We start from the raw sequence: 10811 nt of genomic DNA, 5'->3' as shown, positions 1-10811 counted from the left end.
AACCTTCGATAGTGAGAGCAACAATTTGTCCTCTATCTCCTTCACTTAAATCTTTAGCTATTTCCCAATGTACTGCCCATGCTCTTAGATATTGTGAAATATCTTACAAACAATTGTGGGAGACAATTTCAGGTCTCACTGCGCATTTTCAAGTGGCTACTGTAACTATATATTTCAAAAGACACATTTTCCCTCACAATTTTTCCAATATTGGGACTGGACTCGTTTTTTTGGCACCTAGTGTATAATATACATTTATACTAAGGTTTTAAAGGAAATACAAAATGAAGTGTCTGTATCATGCGATGACCTTTGGTCTTTAAACCTAATGAAGCTGCTTGAAGAACAAATTCGTTCAGGCAAACTTCGTTAAAGCCAGGGTGATCCAATATGCATTTCCTTTCATCGATTTCGAACTGATACATTTTACCACGGCATTGCTCTATTTCCATGCAGCATCGGCACTCTTGAGGGTTGACAACAAGATCCAACGAACAATGGCCACATTCACACCTTTAATATTGGCCAAATTGTATGTTTCCATAAAGTTATCATAGCTAACGGCAGACGATTCAGATCAAAGTAACACACTAAGAATGACATCTTACCATGAAGTAACATCAACACGGGCATCTAAACGATCTTGCAGCATGTCTTCAACCCGTCGTTCTTCTGCGACTGTAGCTTCGTACTCAGCAATTTCATCGGGCGAAGCAAGCAGTTCAATATTATCGACAAATGGCAAAATTTCCGAATTAGATTCGTTCGAATTTGCCGTCACAAATTCCGATGAAGAAATCGATGCGTTTGTCTCGATCGAAGACTCTGAGAGCGAGCTGGAACTCGATGAATTTGACATTTGTTTGCTCTATTTATGTATTACTTTGTATACTTTCCAATGTGCGCTTCTTGCCGTATTAAGACTATGACGTCACAGACCTTTGCTGATTGCAAATATTCAAAATGGCCGATTTTAATGGCGGACATGAAAATTAGACATTTCAAATGTTCATAACTCCCTCGTTATATAATTATTTTTGCTTACATTTTACTAAAGCAATAAGTGATATGTGTTTAAACTATTGAATGCTAAAATCGATGATTTTTTAACGTTAAGTTTTCGTCATAGAACCACTTTAACAATTATTGGATGTATTTCATACGCCATGTTGAACCTTTCACTGCCAGTTGCTGATAAACACAATTGATTTCAATAGAAGGTACTAAGATAGAACATGCATATATGAAGATCCCCCCCCCCTCAATTATCGAGCTTGCATGGACTCACGTTACCTAAGGCCCTGTTCACACAATACTGGATTCGCTGAGCAATCCGATACGAAAAATGCACTCTGTTCACACGATGCCGGATTCGTAAGACGATACATAAGTTTTTATATCGCTCCAGTACTTGTACGTGCAAGCAATAACAGCGATGGTTGCTAATTTAAATATTTCGTGAGAAAATGAGACATTTTTATGACAGATAACAAAGTAGAGCTTTTTCTTGAGTATATTAAAGTTTTTGCATCATTTGTACGAATGGCCGCAAGGACTGAAAGAGTATAAAGTCCAAATACAACCGAATATATGTTGCCATTACAATGGTACTAGACAGAAGCTTTCCACCCTACAATAATACATTGTTAAAAGCTTAAGAATGCCATGCTGAAGATATATTATATTTGCTGGCAGATTATTCATTTAAAACATAGTTTGTATCTCTAAGTTTGCTTTTATTTTTGAAAAATCGCACTAAATTTTTAGTTGCCAAATTGGAACATATCGGATTCGAGCGTTCACACGACAACGGAACGTATCGGATTGGTGTTTATACCACTGCCACAGCGGAGTCAGATCGCTCCGGAAAATGATACTAAGCGTATCAGAATGCAGCCGAGCCGTATGAACGCAAGGCCTACCCGGTACGTAAAGTAATCCGGGATCAAACCAATCCGGTATCGTGTGAACAGGGCCTTAATAGTACGTTATTTTCGATAACCTTGTCAAAGACCCATACTTGTCGTATGTGGGCCTATAAAATATTGAAGAAAAGCTTCCTCATGCGTATGTCACATCTTTTAAATAAAGCTAGTTGTTGCATAAATTATACTGCTTTATTTATGCTCACAGAACAACACCCAACTTCGTTATGATATCATCCTTTCATTAAAGTGCTTATGCAATGAAATTTTCATACATTGTTTTTTTTGCTTATTAAAAAGTTCTTGCTCTCAAAATCATTTTTGTGGAAACAGAGTTAAATTTTCTCTTTTCAGATTGATTTTATAGACGTCCAAAGTGGCAGTTTTTGGAACTTTTTTGGCTGCCATGTTTGCTAATTTGACGTCATAGGTAGTACAAATTTTCATCATGGCAAAAAAAATACTATTAATTGGGCGACTTCCGTACTACTTATGACGTCAAATGAGCAAACATAGTGTTCAACAAAATTCGCTCAAGAAGACAACTTTTGGAGTTGAAATTAGTCAACTTCCACTTAAAGTGAAATTGACATAAATATTTTAAATCACTTGCAAACATCTGCATATTTTACTAAGTCTATAAATAAGTAAATGAAAATTTTACTGCATAAGCACTTTAAGTTCTTATCATTTTGGTTGAAGGAACTTAACGGCACAAATGAAGCTAATAATAACTCATTTCGCATTAGTTTTTCAAATTGGATATATATGAAATAAAAATCTTTAAATAAAAACGACGAATTTTTTAAAAACAAACATGTTTCGACTTATTGCTGCTACTCAGAAATTATAAAATATGAATTATCTATGAATAAAGTAGTATGAGTTTATGGCACAGATCAAATAAATGTGACGTATTCCGGGGCAAGCGTTTCTTCAACGCTTGTTATAATGTTGCATAGACCCTTAAGACAAGTAAAAGCTCGTAAATTCTTTATAGTAAGTGTTTATTACAAATGAAGCATTAAAGTCATAGTATACATAGACATTCATCAACAACGTCAAGTGATTATACAAAACTTCTATTAAATAAGCTACAGGCAAAAGGTAAATGTACGAGTCAATACGTAAATGAAAACAGAGATAGGTAGAAATGTTTGATATCTTGTCTTCAGTTGGTTCATAAAAATGCTTACTTATTTACTACAGTCGTGCATCTACTAAAAACAAAACTCAGTTTCACTTTAAGCAAACACACAGCACGTAAGGTCACCATAAAAATATCAAACGTTTTTTTCAATTTTGGTATCCTGACAAACATTTGCTTTCTTTCTTCGGTAATTTCTCCAAAAGATTAGTAGTTTTCTGTCCCCCAGTCCATAGATAAGAGGATTAATCGCATGTAATGCGAAAATCCTTAGCAGTCGGGTGATGTAGAAAGTTGATGACGAAAATGTATATCTGATTATGTGAAGAAGGAATGCGATGGCCATTGGGGTATGCCCAATCGTGTAAAAGATAAATGTCATGCAACAAACACAGAATATCTTACGATTTCGACGATATCTTTGTTTGATGAAGGAAGAGGTGACTGCATTCTGATCTTGTGAAATATTAAATTTATTTCTTTGGTTATGAAGTACTCGTGCGATTCTATAATAGATTACAGCAATTGCTATATTGCAAAGGAAGAAACCGAAGATGAGTACAAAACGTTGTATTTTCAAAATCACATTACGCTTATTATTGTCCGTGCAGTATGGAACATGCAATACATAGCCCAGTATGAACGATGCAATGTAAACTATAACACAAATCATTTTTAATCTTCGTTTGCTGATAGGAGTCTTTAAAGGATATGCAGAGGCACGATAACGTAGAATGGATATAATCAACATCATAAGAGCTCCTGCTTCTGAAAGAATGTATCTTGTTGCAATAACATGACAATATGTTTTGGTAGCTGTGAAGCTTTTAATATGAAGTTGGGTTATCAAGGCCATAAAATCTAGAACCAACAGAGTGCCATCACAAATGGCAAGATTTAAAACAAGAAAGTAGTAGTTGCTCGTCAACAAACTTCGTCGTCGTAATATTGAGATGATCACGAGAGAGTTGCCAATGATACCAAATAGTACTAAAGGAACGGTAATTTTAGTAAGAATTTGATTCAATTCATACGCCATGTTTAACGTTTCAATGCCTGTTCCTTTTAAGATTATTAGCTATGGAGTTAGTTTTTTTGGGTTTTATATACTGATGAGGCAAACAGAGATAAAGTTAAAGCCAAAACGAACGAGAAGATAAGCTGCATACTTCGTGCTGTTTAATTACCTTACAGCAAACGAAAGCAGTTTAAATGCTCAAATTAAACTAGCTAAAACGACTTTTTATACTTAATTGCACAGTTTTAATTTATGAAGTTAGTAAAAATTATAAAAGTGCGCGCCCTGTGCACATCTTGTTGAAATATACTAAGTTCACTCAATTAAAAACAGTGAAACTGAACTGCTTTTATATGTTCCCCGTGCTGTATCAAAACGACTTCTGAATAGTTATAGCTCTGCATAATTTTTTTAACGTATACGTATATATAGTATGTCAAACGGCATGTATAGCTACTAAATCCAGATGGTGAGCTGTATGCAGGTGCATTTGCTTTCAGCCAACATTCGTGGATAAATAATGGATGAACTTAATTGACTATTTGTCTAATCGGTCTTAATTGTCACGCTTTTATGTATGTTTACATTTTGACTCACGAATGCTGCAAAGAAAACGACTTTTAGTTGTGTGTCCCATGTCAGAAGCATTCAAATGAAAAACTAATGTCGTAGTTTAATGAAAAGTATTACTAAAAAGATCAAAATAAAAACTTGGAGGAATGTGAAGGCTTGTTAGTCCTTCAGAAGACAAAAAATAGACACTTGGCGCGTATATGTTGCTTTCACAAATGAATACAAAGCAATAATATGAAGTACACTTTTGATTTAAGTTCCTGCAATTTTATGCATTTGTTATAGCATCCAAATCTATCCAAATTAAAATGAAAATTTTTAATAAATTTATTTGTTTACTTAAAAATTCATCCAAACGGAAGATGTTATTGCAAAAGGATCCTAGGCTCCCCTACAAGGCAATCCACCCATAATAAACCAACTTGCTAGCAACTACAATCTGACATAGAATTGATCTTCCTACATTTAATACAGATTATCACTTAAGTGCGTGCATTGTTCGGTGTAAAAACATTATTCAATGTAGTAATATAAAATGAATATAGCTTAAGCTGGAGAACTCTTGATATTTCTGGTATATTGTTCCACGGGTGAACAATCCTTATAAAGAATGTATTTATAAGAGCCTGCGAAAACACAAAAACATCTATTATTCCTTTTTGAAATTAACAATAATGCGAAATGGACAAATTTGAAAAAAAGGTTTACTATATAGTTTATATACAAACGAATGAAAACAAAATACAATGTGAATGAGACAAAACAACTATGCTGATATAGTGTTTTCTAAACGCGTGCTCCCCATTTAACGTCAGATCGGGACTCGTCCTAGTTTTTTTGTCATCCCGGCCATGCAAAAATTTATCAACTTTCAGCGAGAAAAAATCTATACGAACATTAAATTTTTGACACAAGAATTATATTGCAAAAATGTTTAAAATCATCTAAACTGTTTAAAAAGCCCGACTTCAAAAACATGACACAGGCACTTTAAAGCGGCGAGCTTTTCGCCAGTATAGACAGTGGTCTTCTACATGTGTAAAGTTGAAATTCATTAAGATGAAATTTTTATGCCGTATGACGTGATGTAGTCGGTCTGAGTGTATTTGTTCAGTGCAACAGCAGATGCCTTTGTCGATCATTACTAAATTCCTCTTTGTACAACACGTATAAATTTGTAGATCAAGTTTCACAAAATTTTACCCAATATCTCACGCATATACCTCATACGCATCATTAACGACACGTATAAATTTGTCGAGGAAGTTCCACAAATTTCACGCAGTATTTCACGCATATTCTTATCTACTATATCTCACGCATCATCAACAGCTGTGCTCAAAAAATTGCATTTTCTGGATCAACTTTTCTAGGAGCATGCAGGCTGCAACAAGTTAAAATTTGATTTTGAGATAAAAAAAAGACTGACAGCTTAAATGTAAATTTTGTCATAACATTTATCAAAGCTGTTTTACGATAACTGATTACATTATTTTTGCTCTACGCATACACTCTCTTTTGCATCTCTGTAATTAAGATACCCATAAAAATTATAGAAAACCCGATCAACAACAACATCATACTATGACAAGACGTCTTTTAAAAAAGCTAAACCATCAATTAAATACGCAAATAAAAACAGAGTCTGGTAAAAACGATTCATGATTTGACTTCAATAAGAACATTTTTAAGAGCTTTTGCTTTCTATTTTCGACATTTTCAACCAAAGATTAAAATTTTTTGTCCAACAGTCCATAGACAAGAGGAATAATATGGAATGTGTTGTCAACACGCTAACAAAAGAGTGATGTAGAAAACTACTGATGATAATTGATCACTGCTCACTTGAACGAGGAATACTATTATTATAGGGATATTTCCAATTGTGCAGAAGATGACTGTCATGAAATTAACAAAAATATTTTATGATATCGACGATGTCTTTGTTTTGTGAACGAAGAGGTGACTGCATTCTTATCTTGTAAAACGGTGAAATTGTTTCTTTAGTCATGAAGTACTCGTGCTATTTTACAATAAACTAAGGTCATTATTTACAACAAATTATTGCACGTAAATTTAGTAATCTTAAAATATCATCCATTCTTTTCAATGGGAACATCCAGCATAACGTTTACCCTTTTTTTTTGCAATTTCTCCAAAAAACATCAGAAGTTTTTTGTCCAACAATCCATAGATAAGGGGATTGACTGCATGTGTTGAGAAAATCTTAAGCATTCAGGTTATGTGGAAATGTATTGATGATGAATAATATCTGTTCTTTTGAATCAAGAGTGAGATTGCGAGTGGAATATCTCCAATTGCGTAGAAGATGACTGTCAAGATACAAACAAAAGCTATTTCATGATTTCGCTAATATCTTTGTTTGCTGAACGAGGAGTCAACTGAATTCGGATTACGGGAAATTTGGAAATGTTTTTTTGGTTATAAAGCCTTTGACGACATTATAATAAAATACAGCCATTGTTGCTTTGGCAAGAAAGCAATAACCAAAGATAATTATATAAGTTTGTAGTTCCAAAGTCACGAAATTGTCATCTATGTCCACGCAGAAAGGAATGCACATTGTGTAACCAAGTATGAACAATACAACGTAAGCCATAGCACAATTGACTTTTATTCTTCGTTTACAGACAGGAGATTTCAAAGATATACAGTTGTACGGTAACGTACAACTGAAACCATCAACATCAAAGGGATCCTGCTTCAGCAAACAAGAATCCTGTGTCAGTAACAAGACAAAATATTTTATGATAAGCAACTTTTTTTAATAAGTTGGCTCATTAAAAACATAAAGTGTAGAGCCAACCAAATACCACCACAAATAGCAAGATGTAAAACGAGAAAGTAGTAGTTGCTCGTCAACAAGCTCCGTCGTCGTTGTAATATTGAGATGATAACAAGAAAGTTGCCTATGATGCCAAATATGGCAACAGGAATAGTAAGGATAACAATAGCTGGATTCATTTCTTTTGTTTGTTAGAAGAGTACGAACCACCGAGTTTTTTAGTACTTTTATATACAAAGAAACGCCGCACGAAGATAAAACCGTACACAATTATAAATTACACGACAGGTGAGTATTCAAGTGCAATTTTTTTTATAAATTGCTACGTGCCGTTTAATTACCTTTCGTGTCACACAAACAAAAGTAATTTAACAAGGGTTAAATTGGTCAAATTAAACTATAAACGACCGACTCTAGATCTTGTGCTTTATTGCATAATTTTAATTTTAGGAAGTATAAATAAAAAGTAAAGAAAAGCACACGACAACATTCTCTAACCTTGTGCAAATAAGGACTTTACTTGAGTTTAAAACAATGAAACTGTACTGCTTTCATGTTCCTTGTGCTATATCAACATGACACCTGATAAGTATAGTCGTAGCTACATGATTTTTTTACGTATATTTACTGTTAACTGTGAACTTAAAAAAATGTTCTAAAACCAGATGTTTAGCTGCATGTAAGTGCATCTGGTTATGGCCAATACTATTAGATGAATAATGATGAACCTAAAAGGCTGTATGACTAATTAGTCTTAAGTTACTGTCATGCATTGCGCCTTTACATGTTTACATTTTCACTCACGGATGCTGCAAAGAGATTATTTGTCCTTGCAGAAGTGTACAAATAGCTATCAAATTTGATAGTTTAAAAGAACATTATTACCACAAGAGGATCAGAATAAAAAATAGAATGAATGGGAATGGTTGTTGATGTTCAACTAATTAAAAATAGAGACATGTCACGTGGCGTACGTCATGTTTCTATTTTTCATTATTTGTATATGTAGATGTAACAGCCACGCCAGTTTGTAAGTTTGTTCATGCATTGTAAATTTTTATGTGTTCACTCACTGTTTTGAAATAAAATTGTTTTTGTTTTACGTATACATTCTCTTTTACATCGCTTTTGACATAATACACATTTTTATTATAGTATGGCCGATCATCAACGATGTCAAGCGACAGCATGATTTCTAAGGAGCTGCAGGCTTAATGGCAAAGGTAGATCCACAGAATATGAAAATGAAAGCTTAGGTAAAAAAGTTTTGTCTTAACTTCAGTTAGTTCATGAGGATGTTTTTTAGTTTGCTGCAGTCGTACATCTACAAAAAAATACTCAGTTTAAAGAAATGCACAGCACGTAAGTGTGGTAACCCTAAAATCAACAATTCATTTCAATGGGAGCACCCAGAACAACATTTGCTTTCTTTTTCGACAAATGACAAAGTTTTTTGTCCCATTGTCTAGAGATAAGAGGATTAATAGTATGCATTGTGAGAATCCTAAGAAATCTGACGATGTTGAAAAATACTGAGGATAAATAATATCTGTTCATTCTAACAAAGTATGCAATGGAAATTACGATATTTCCAATTCCGTGAAAGATGACCGTAAAGACACAAACAAAGAATATTTTTTGATTGCGATGATATCTTTGCTTGCTGAACGAAGAGGTGACTGCATTTTGATCTTGAGATATTGTGAAGTTATTTTTTTCATTATGAAGTACTCGTGCGATTTTGTAATAAGTTACGGCCATTGCCGCACTGCTAAGAAAGCAACCAACGAAGACTACAATTTGATTTGTTTTCATGATTATAGTATGCTCACCGTCATCCACAAATGATGGAACAAGCAATACAAAGCCCAATATGAACAATACAAAGTAAACCATATTACAAACATCTTTCAGTCTTTGTTTGATGATAGGAGTCTTTAAAGGATATGAATAGGCACGATAACATAGAATGGAAATAATCAACATCATAAAACCTCCTGCTTCAGAAAACAAGTAATCTGTTATAAAAACAACACAGAGTATTATTTACCCACTACACCAATTTTGGCAGGTTGGGAGATGAAGGACACAAAGTCATGAACCAACCAAATACCATCACAAGTGCAAGATGTAAAACAAGAAAGTAGTAATTGCTTGTCGAAAGACTTAGATAATCTATATAAAGACAATCTATAGAGGAGTCATCATATTTGTATAATTTACAACTCCTTGAGCTCCTTGAAAAGCCCTTGGTCAAACAATCAATATTAAATTCTCTACAAAAGCCCTTGAAAAAAAGGAAACGTGCCATAACTCCTTGAAAACTCATTAAATTTTGACGCGTTGGGATAAAATGCGGATACGGACGGGCGGGCGGACGGACAGGCAAAAAGAATAAAATGCGGATTGCGGACGAAAAGAACAAAATGCGGATTCCCCACAAAAAGAATAAAATTCGGATTGCTCGTTTCAAACGTCGTTTTCAAATGTCGTGTTTTGTGGATTTATCATCTTTTTAATAACGTGTAGTGAAAAGCTTTCATTAAATGCTTTTAAAATGCATGAGTAGGTTATTCATTTCGGGGTAGTATACTTTTCGTCATTAGTGTAACAAGTATAAATATAAGTTCTATTTATATTCGATATGTGTATAATATTTTATACATTTAGGGTTTATAATTTCAAGTCTATGAAAACAACAATGCTCTCCCAAGGAACAAAATCTTCTGAATTCTAATTTTTGATCCATAGTTTATCATGCTTGGACACTTTTAGAGTTGTGAAAGTTTATGATTTTGGATAATGCATCTTTGTTCTACGTACTTGCTTTAAATAGTTCATTTAAATTAGTTTGAAGAGTATTGTTATTGCAAAAATTCCTATGCATTGGAAGATAAAACACTCATTTCATCAAGAAAAAAATTTCTAATCGTGGGAAAGTGTCAGTTATAATATATCCAGTTTGCAGGCTGTAATATTGATTCTATGCGTCAAAGTATAAGTAGTAGATCAAGTTTGGATATTTTAGTAGAATAAGGTGTACCATTACATGCTCACAAACTAAAGAAAAATGTCGTGTATAAAATACTTCTCTCATAAAAGAAGCATAATAAACTATAGATCGTAATAAAACATATAAAACATATAAAACTATAGATCAATGATTAAAATTCAAATGATTTTGCTCGCTGGGAGAGCATAATTTCTAGTTTCATAGACTTGAAATTATAAACACCATAAATTATAAAACATGTATCTAATATAAATAGAACTTATTTATATGCTTGTTACACGAATGACGAAAAGTATATTACCACGAAATGAATAACCTACTCGTGCATT

At 33.5% G+C, this 10811-nt stretch overlaps 1 long non-coding RNA gene across 1 annotated transcript; it reads right to left on the bottom strand.

Moving 5' to 3' along the window:
• Positions 1 to 429: 429 nt before the first annotated feature.
• LOC124436827 lies at positions 430 to 639 on the bottom strand. Its single transcript, XR_006945504.1, has 2 exons — positions 609 to 639; positions 430 to 513 (listed from the first exon to the last, which is right to left on the bottom strand). It is a non-coding gene; the product is annotated as an uncharacterized LOC124436827 (long non-coding RNA).
• Positions 640 to 10811: the final 10172 nt, after the last annotated feature.

The sequence above is a fragment of the Xenia sp. Carnegie-2017 genome, unplaced genomic scaffold, assembly GCF_021976095.1.
Source record: "Xenia sp. Carnegie-2017 unplaced genomic scaffold, XeniaSp_v1 HiC_scaffold_16, whole genome shotgun sequence".
Taxonomy (NCBI): domain Eukaryota; kingdom Metazoa; phylum Cnidaria; class Anthozoa; order Malacalcyonacea; family Xeniidae; genus Xenia; species Xenia sp. Carnegie-2017.
The sequence above is the reverse complement of the archived record's forward strand: the minus strand, read 5'-3'. Positions and strand labels throughout refer to the sequence as shown.